Genomic DNA, 8,903 nt, shown 5'->3' on the forward strand with positions numbered 1-8,903 from the left:
ATTAGAGTAAGTGATGAATAAGCACTGCTTTTGTTAATTTACATAGGCAGAACAGAGACTGCTGGGAAAAGCCTGAAATTAAAGGCACAGAAAATGCCTGCTTCTGGATAGAACACTGAGAAGGGTTGAAAGTTTTTTCTCTGACCCTGGCCACTTATACAAGCAATCCTATGATAGTCAGAAGGACCCACCCTAAAAAGGAAGGGACAGCCATTTGGACCCTTTCCACCTTTTCTATATCTCGCCTGATCGAGCCTGATTGAGCGGATTAGCACATGTACTTCTCATTTTGGGAAGGTATTGCTTAGCTTGCTACCAGCAGCTCAGTTATGTTATGATGTTAGAGGCTTGCAAGGAATGCTTTAGTCCTGCATTAGGCAGTTTTTATTGCTACTTGCATTCAAGGGAAAGATAATTAGCCAGAATCTGTGACCCAGTTATTCAGCTTGGCATTCCGATTTGCACAAAGGGAATAAGCATTTGAGAAAAAATGCAACATGTGTTTCTTATGTTGTTATGAACAGCTTTTTATTCTTTCTCTTTAGGGTCTAGCCACTGCAGAAATAGATAAATAAGTGCTGACTTCCTGTAAGACGTGTCCAATGCTGGGACAAAATAAAAGGGGACACTTATAAATGATAGTGATATCATTTGAGAAAGGGTAAGTTGACACTGAATTTCATGTGTATTCACAGACCAAGCATGAAAAAGTCCCCAGCATGATCTTCATTGCGTGCTTAGAGCTGGTATTAGCTTTTCAGAGGTGCGGGTCTTTCGAAGGCTCGTTGGTCTAGGGGTATGATTCTCGCTTTGGGTGCGAGAGGTCCCGGGTTCAAATCCCAGACGAGCCCTTTCATTGGTGCTTTTTTAAAGTAGTATTGAAGTATGCATTTCAAAGCCAATATCAATTTTCTCTTTGCAGTAGTGGATGAATATTTGCTAGAGTCTCATGCTTTTAACCTTGCCCTGCCTGAGCAAATAGGAAACATTTCTCTTTAAGCATTTTGCAAAAATGCTGAACTTGCATGGCATATACAAGCGTTCAGCTAGGGCTGTCTGGGAAGGTTGCATGAAAGAAATCTAAAACCAGAGGCCCTTGGAATAGCCTGTTTTGAGAAGTTTCATCACAGAAGAATCAACTGTAGACATCTGTTTCTGTAGTGTAGTGGTTATCACGTTTGCCTCACACGCGAAAGGTCCCCGGTTCGAAACCGGGCAGAAACAGTTGTTATATTGTCTTGGCTGCAATGTTGAGAGGTGCCGTTTTGCCATGAAATTGTCCAGGCCCTGAAGATGGTTTCATGCAGACTCATTCCAAGAAAGTGAATTCTCTTAAAAACACTAAAGTAATTGGCATGTGGATGTATCTGTTGATTCACAGACCTCGCTTTCATAAGAGCCCTGCATTCTGTTCATTGCTCACCTAGAACATGCATTAACTTTGGGAATTGTTGGCACCAACAGGCATCTTAGTTTAGTGGAGTGTTTCTGGTGTTTAAGTGCAGAAGCCCTGGGCTCAATTCCTCGGTGACCCTTCTCAAGGTGATGATACAAATGCATCGTCACCTTTACGTTTAATGTCAGAATTGTTTATTTCTATTTGGTGGTGTATGAATGCTTGCAATAGTATGTTGATTTTTTCTAGCCTTGAATGAATAAAAGCAAATCACTCCTCTTTATGTATTTTTCTAATACATTGATATTTGCATCTCCTTTCCTAGCCTGCATTTTTCACTATCTTACAGGCTGTATATAATAAGTATCAATTCAGGGGCCCTTCTATTACTCAATACACAACTATTCTATCCTGGCATTGATAAGCAATCTACATCTGCTTCTGTTGTGTATTGGTTATCATGTTTACCTGACGTGTGAAAGCCCCATGTTTGACAGTGCGCGTTAATAAAGAGACCAATGATTTGTATTAAAAGTTGGCATGTGTTTTTGTTACCTTGCACCGGCCAAAAAGTGCCGGAAATGACTTCATTTGCAGTCACTTGAAAAGTAGGGATTCTCAAATAAATGGTAAGAGGTTGGAACAAATCTAAAGGAATGCATGGCATATCTATATGTATGTGTACGCAGGTATCCATATATAATAGATAGATAGATAGATAGATAGATAGATAGATAGATAGATAGATAGATAGATAGATAGATAGATAGATAGATAGATAGATAGATAGATTGATATTGGGAGAGAGAGAGCGTTAATATAAACTGAGACTTTATTTTCCATCAAGCTGTCTTTCCTTTCCTTCAGGAGCAGAATGTTCTGATCATCAGCGCTCCAGAATCTAGTGCTTGGTTGGCAAGCATCACACATTGTGATGTGTTAGCTAAGAGTTCCATGTCGTTCAGACTCATATATTCCTCTGTAGTTGTACCTTGGTGATTCAACAAAATGTGGCATCATAAGCAGCATTCTACTGCCATAGACTGGGCAGAAAAAACATTTAGAATTTCACTGAAAAAGAAAAAAAGCATACTTAGGCAGAGCTTTCTGGACAGTAAGGACATTAGAGTAAGTGATGAATAAGCACTGCTTTTGTTAATTTACATAGGCAGAACAGAGACTGCTGGGAAAAGCCTGAAATTAAAGGCACAGAAAATGCCTGCTTCTGGATAGAACACTGAGAAGGGTTGAAAGTTTTTTCTCTGACCCTGGCCACTTATACAAGCAATCCTATGATAGTCAGAAGGACCCACCCTAAAAAGGAAGGGACAGCCATTTGGACCCTTTCCACCTTTTCTATATCTCGCCTGATCGAGCGCTGATTGAGCGGATTAGCACATGTACTTCTCATTTTGGGAAGGTATTGCTTAGCTTGCTACCAGCAGCTCAGTTATGTTATGATGTTAGAGGCTTGCAAGGAATGCTTTAGTCCTGCATTAGGCAGTTTTTATTGCTACTTGCATTCAAGGGAAAGATAATTAGCCAGAATCTGTGACCCAGTTATTCAGCTTGGCATTCCGATTTGCACAAAGGGAATAAGCATTTGAGAAAAAATGCAACATGTGTTTCTTATGTTGTTATGAACAGCTTTTTATTCTTTCTCTTTAGGGTCTAGCCACTGCAGAAATAGATAAATAAGTGCTGACTTCCTGTAAGACGTGTCCAATGCTGGGACAAAATAAAAGGGGACACTTATAAATGATAGTGATATCATTTGAGAAAGGGTAAGTTGACACTGAATTTCATGTGTATTCACAGACCAAGCATGAAAAAGTCCCCAGCATGATCTTCATTGCGTGCTTAGAGCTGGTATTAGCTTTTCAGAGGTGCAGGCCGTTCGAAGGCTCGTTGGTCTAGGGGTATGATTCTCGCTTTGGGTGCGAGAGGTCCCGGGTTCAAATCCCGGACGAGCCCTTTCATTGGTGCTTTTTTAAAGTAGTATTGAAGTATGCATTTCAAAGCCAATATCAATTTTCTCTTTGCAGTAGTGGATGAATATTTGCTAGAGTCTCATGCTTTTAACCTTGCCCTGCCTGAGCAAATAGGAAACATTTCTCTTTAAGCATTTTGCAAAAATGCTGAACTTGCATGGCATATACAAGCGTTCAGCTAGGGCTGTCTGGGAAGGTTGCATGAAAGAAATCTAAAACCAGAGGCCCTTGGAATAGCCTGTTTTGAGAAGTTTCATCACAGAAGAATCAACTGTAGACATCTGTTTCTGTAGTGTAGTGGTTATCACGTTCGCCTCACACGCGAAAGGTCCCCGGTTCGAAACCGGGCAGAAACAGTTGTTATATTGTCTTGGCTGCAATGTTGAGAGGTGCCATTTTGCCATGAAATTGTCCAGGCCCTGAAGATGGTTTCATGCAGACTCATTCCAAGAAAGTGAATTCTCTTAAAAACACTAAAGTAATTGGCATGTGGATGTATCTGTTGATTCACAGACCTCGCTTTCATAAGAGCCCTGCATTCTGTTCATTGCTCACCTAGAACATGCATTAACTTTGGGAATTGTTGGCACCAACAGGCATCTTAGTTTAGTGGAGTGTTTCTGGTGTTTAAGTGCAGAAGCCCTGGGCTCAATTCCTCGGTGACCCTTCTCAAGGTGATGATACAAATGCATCGTCACCTTTACGTTTAATGTCAGAATTGTTTATTTCTATTTGGTGGTGTATGAATGCTTGCAATAGTATGTTGATTTTTTCTAGCCTTGAATGAATAAAAGCAAATCACTCCTCTTTATGTATTTTTCTAATACATTGATATTTGCATCTCCTTTCCTAGCCTGCATTTTTCACTATCTTACAGGCTGTATATAATAAGTATCAATTCAGGGGCCCTTCTATTACTCAATTCACAACTATTCTATCCTGGCATTGATAAGCAATCTACATCTGCTTCTGTTGTGTATTGGTTATCATGTTTACCTGACGTGTGAAAACCCCATGTTTGACAGTGCGCGTTAATAAAGAGACCAATGATTTGTATTAAAAGTTGGCATGTGTTTTTGTTACCTTGCACCGGCCAAAAAGTGCCGGAAATGACTTCATTTGCAGTCACTTGAAAAGTAGGGATTCTCAAATAAATGGTAAGAGGTTGGAACAAATCTAAAGGAATGCATGGCATATCTATATGTATGTGTACGCAGGTATCCATATATAAAGATAGATAGATAGATAGATAGATAGATAGATAGATAGATAGATAGATAGATAGATAGATAGATAGATAGATAGATAGATAGATAGATAGATAGATAGATAGATAGATAGATAGATAGATAGATAGATAGATAGATAGATAGATAGATAGATAGATAGATAGATAGATAGATAGATAGATAGATAGATAGATAGATATTGGGAGAGAGAGAGCGTTAATATAAACTGAGACTTTATTTTCCATCAAGCTGTCTTTCCTTTCCTTCAGGAGCAGAATGTTCTGATCATCAGCGCTCCAGAATCTAGTGCTTGGTTGGCAAGCATCACACATTGTGATGTGTTAGCTAAGAGTTCCATGTCGTTCAGACTCATATATTCCTCTGTAGTTGTACCTTGGTGATTCAACAAAATGTGGCATCATAAGCAGCATTCTACTGCCATAGACTGGGCAGAAAAAACATTTAGAATTTCACTGAAAAAGAAAAAAAGCATACTTAGGCAGAGCTTTCTGGACAGTAAGGACATTAGAGTAAGTGATGAATAAGCACTGCTTTTGTTAATTTACATAGGCAGAACAGAGACTGCTGGGAAAAGCCTGAAATTTAAGGCACAGAAAATGCCTGCTTCTGGATAGAACACTGAGAAGGGTTGAAAGTTTTTTCTCTGACCCTGGCCACTTATACAAGCAATCCTATGATAGTCAGAAGGACCCACCCTAAAAAGGAAGGGACAGCCATTTGGACCCTTTCCACCTTTTCTATATCTCGCCTGATCGAGCCTGATTGAGCGGATTAGCACATGTACTTCTCATTTTTGGAAGGTATTGCTTAGCTTGCTACCAGCAGCTCAGTTATGTTATGATGTTAGAGGCTTGCAAGGAATGCTTTAGTCCTGCATTAGGCAGTTTTTATTGCTACTTGCATTCAAGGGAAAGATAATTAGCCAGAATCTGTGGCCCAGTTATTCAGCTTGGCATTCCGATTTGCACAAAGGGAATAAGCATTTGAGAAAAAATGCAACATGTGTTTCTTATGTTGTTATGAACAGCTTTTTATTCTTTCTCTTTAGGGTCTAGCCACTGCAGAAATAGATAAATAAGTGCTGACTTCCTGTAAGACGTGTCCAATGCTGGGACAAAATAAAAGGGGACACTTATAAATGATAGTGATATCATTTGAGAAAGGGTAAGTTGACACTGAATTTCATGTGTATTCACAGACCAAGCATGAAAAAGTCCCCAGCATGATCTTCATTGCGTGCTTAGAGCTGGTATTAGCTTTTCAGAGGTGCGGGTCTTTCGAAGGCTCGTTGGTCTAGGGGTATGATTCTCGCTTTGGGTGCGAGAGGTCCCGGGTTCAAATCCCGGACGAGCCCTTTCATTGGTGCTTTTTTAAAGTAGTATTGAAGTATGCATTTCAAAGCCAATATCAATTTTCTCTTTGCAGTAGTGGATGAATATTTGCTAGAGTCTCATGCTTTTAACCTTGCCCTGCCTGAGCAAATAGGAAACATTTCTCTTTAAGCATTTTGCAAAAATGCTGAACTTGCATGGCATATACAAGCGTTCAGCTAGGGCTGTCTGGGAAGGTTGCATGAAAGAAATCTAAAACCAGAGGCCCTTGGAATAGCCTGTTTTGAGAAGTTTCATCACAGAAGAATCAACTGTAGACATCTGTTTCTGTAGTGTAGTGGTTATCACGTTTGCCTCACACGCGAAAGGTCCCCGGTTCGAAACCGGGCAGAAACAGTTGTTATATTGTCTTGGCTGCAATGTTGAGAGGTGCCGTTTTGCCATGAAATTGTCCAGGCCCTGAAGATGGTTTCATGCAGACTCGTTCCAAGAAAGTGAATTCTCTTAAAAACACTAAAGTAATTGGCATGTGGATGTATCTGTTGATTCACAGACCTCGCTTTGAAAAGAGCCCTGCATTCTGTTCATTGCTCACCTAGAACATGCATTAACTTTGGGAATTGTTGGCACCAACAGGCATCTTAGTTTAGTGGAGTGTTTCTGGTGTTTAAGTGCAGAAGCCCTGGGCTCAATTCCTCGGTGACCCTTCTCAAGGTGATGATACAAATGCATCGTCACCTTTATGTTTAATGTCAGAATTGTTTATTTCTATTTGGTGGTGTATGAATGCTTGCAATAGTATGTTGATTTTTTCTAGCCTTGAATGAATAAAAGCAAATCACTCCTCTTTATGTATTTTTCTAATACATTGATATTTGCATCTCCTTTCCTAGCCTGCATTTTTCACTATCTTACAGGCTGTATATAATAAGTATCAATTCAGGGGCCCTTCTTCTACTCAATTCACAACTGTTCTATCCCGGCATTGATAAGCAATCTACATCTGCTTCTGTTGTATATTGGTTATCATGTTTACCTGACGTGTGAAAGCCCCATGTTTGACAGTGCGCGTTAATAAAGAGACCAATGATTTTTATTAAAAGTTGTCATGTGTTTTTGTTACCTTGCACCGGCCAAAAAGTGCCGGAAATGACTTCATTTGCAGTCACTTGAAAAGTAGGGATTCTCAAATAAATGGTAAGAGGTTGGAACAAATCTAAAGGAATGCCTGGCATATCTATATGTATGTGTACGCAGGTATCCATATATAAAGATAGATAGATAGATAGATAGATAGATAGATAGATAGATAGATAGATAGATAGATAGATAGATAGATAGATAGATAGATAGATAGATAGATAGATAGATAGATAGATAGATAGATAGATAGATAGATAGATAGATAGATAGATAGATAGATAGATAGATAGATAGATAGATAGATAGGGAGAGAGCGTTAATATAAACTGAGACTTTATTTTCCATCAAGCTGTCTTTCCTTTCCTTCAGGAGCAGAATGTTCTGATCATCAGCGCTCCAGAATCTAGTGCTTGGTTGGCAAGCATCACACATTGTGATGTGTTAGCTAAGAGTTCCATGTCGTTCAGACTCATATATTCCTCTGTAGTTGTACCTTGGTGATTCAACAAAATGTGGCATCATAAGCAGCATTCTACTGCCATAGACTGGGCAGAAAAAACATTTAGAATTTCACTGAAAAAGAAAAAAAGCATACTTAGGCAGAGCTTTCTGGACAGTAAGGACATTAGAGTAAGTGATGAATAAGCACTGCTTTTGTTAATTTACATAGGCAGAACAGAGACTGCTGGGAAAAGCCTGAAATTAAAGGCACAGAAAATGCCTGCTTCTGGATAGAACACTGAGAAGGGTTGAAAGTTTTTTCTCTGACCCTGGCCACTTATACAAGCAATCCTATGATAGTCAGAAGGACCCACCCTAAAAAGGAAGGGACAGCCATTTGGACCCTTTCCACCTTTTCTATATCTCGCCTGATCGAGCGCTGATTGAGCGGATTAGCACATGTACTTCTCATTTTGGGAAGGTATTGCTTAGCTTGCTACCAGCAGCTCAGTTATGTTATGATGTTAGAGGCTTGCAAGGAATGCTTTAGTCCTGCATTAGGCAGTTTTTATTGCTACTTGCATTCAAGGGAAAGATAATTAGCCAGAATCTGTGACCCAGTTATTCAGCTTGGCATTCCGATTTGCACAAAGGGAATAAGCATTTGAGAAAAAATGCAACATGTGTTTCTTATGTTGTTATGAACAGCTTTTTATTCTTTCTCTTTAGGGTCTAGCCACTGCAGAAATAGATAAATAAGTGCTGACTTCCTGTAAGACGTGTCCAATGCTGGGACAAAATAAAAGGGGACACTTATAAATGATAGTGATATCATTTGAGAAAGGGTAAGTTGACACTGAATTTCATGTGTATTCACAGACCAAGCATGAAAAAGTCCCCAGCATGATCTTCATTGCGTGCTTAGAGCTGGTATTAGCTTTTCAGAGGTGCAGGCCTTTCGAAGGCTCGTTGGTCTAGGGGTATGATTCTCGCTTTGGGTGCGAGAGGTCCCGGGTTCAAATCCCGGACGAGCCCTTTCATTGGTGCTTTTTTAAAGTAGTATTGAAGTATGCATTTCAAAGCCAATATCAATTTTCTCTTTGCAGTAGTGGATGAATATTTGCTAGAGTCTCATGCTTTTAACCTTGCCCTGCCTGAGCAATTAGGAAACATTTCTCTTTAAGCATTTTGCAAAAATGCTGAACTTGCATGGCATATACAAGCGTTCAGCTAGGGCTGTCTGGGAAGGTTGCATGAAAGAAATCTAAAACCAGAGGCCCTTGGAATAGCCTGTTTTGAGAAGTTTCATCACAGAAGAATCAACTGTAGACATCTGTTTCTGTAGTGTAGT

The 8,903-nt window shown here is 39.7% G+C and overlaps 6 non-coding genes across 6 annotated transcripts; all 6 read left to right on the forward strand.

Annotated features, from left to right (window-relative positions):
- The first annotated feature begins 1,151 nt into the window (after window positions 1-1,151).
- TRNAV-CAC (transfer RNA valine (anticodon CAC)) lies at window positions 1,152-1,224 on the forward strand. Its single transcript has one exon. It is a non-coding gene; the product is annotated as a tRNA-Val (tRNA).
- Window positions 1,225-3,298: 2,074 nt separating this feature from the next.
- Window positions 3,299-3,370, forward strand: TRNAP-UGG (transfer RNA proline (anticodon UGG)). Its single transcript has one exon. It is a non-coding gene; the product is annotated as a tRNA-Pro (tRNA).
- A 300-nt stretch (window positions 3,371-3,670) lies between these two features.
- TRNAV-CAC (transfer RNA valine (anticodon CAC)) lies at window positions 3,671-3,743 on the forward strand. The gene has a single exon. It is a non-coding gene; the product is annotated as a tRNA-Val (tRNA).
- Window positions 3,744-5,919: 2,176 nt separating this feature from the next.
- TRNAP-UGG (transfer RNA proline (anticodon UGG)) lies at window positions 5,920-5,991 on the forward strand. The gene has a single exon. It is a non-coding gene; the product is annotated as a tRNA-Pro (tRNA).
- Window positions 5,992-6,291: 300 nt separating this feature from the next.
- On the forward strand, window positions 6,292-6,364 carry TRNAV-CAC (transfer RNA valine (anticodon CAC)). Its single transcript has one exon. It is a non-coding gene; the product is annotated as a tRNA-Val (tRNA).
- Window positions 6,365-8,515: 2,151 nt separating this feature from the next.
- On the forward strand, window positions 8,516-8,587 carry TRNAP-UGG (transfer RNA proline (anticodon UGG)). The gene has a single exon. It is a non-coding gene; the product is annotated as a tRNA-Pro (tRNA).
- The last annotated feature ends 316 nt before the right edge of the window (window positions 8,588-8,903 follow it).

The sequence above is a fragment of the Lissotriton vulgaris genome, unplaced genomic scaffold (assembly GCF_964263255.1).
Source record: "Lissotriton vulgaris unplaced genomic scaffold, aLisVul1.2 SCAFFOLD_4897, whole genome shotgun sequence".
Lineage (NCBI taxonomy): Eukaryota > Metazoa > Chordata > Amphibia > Caudata > Salamandridae > Lissotriton > Lissotriton vulgaris.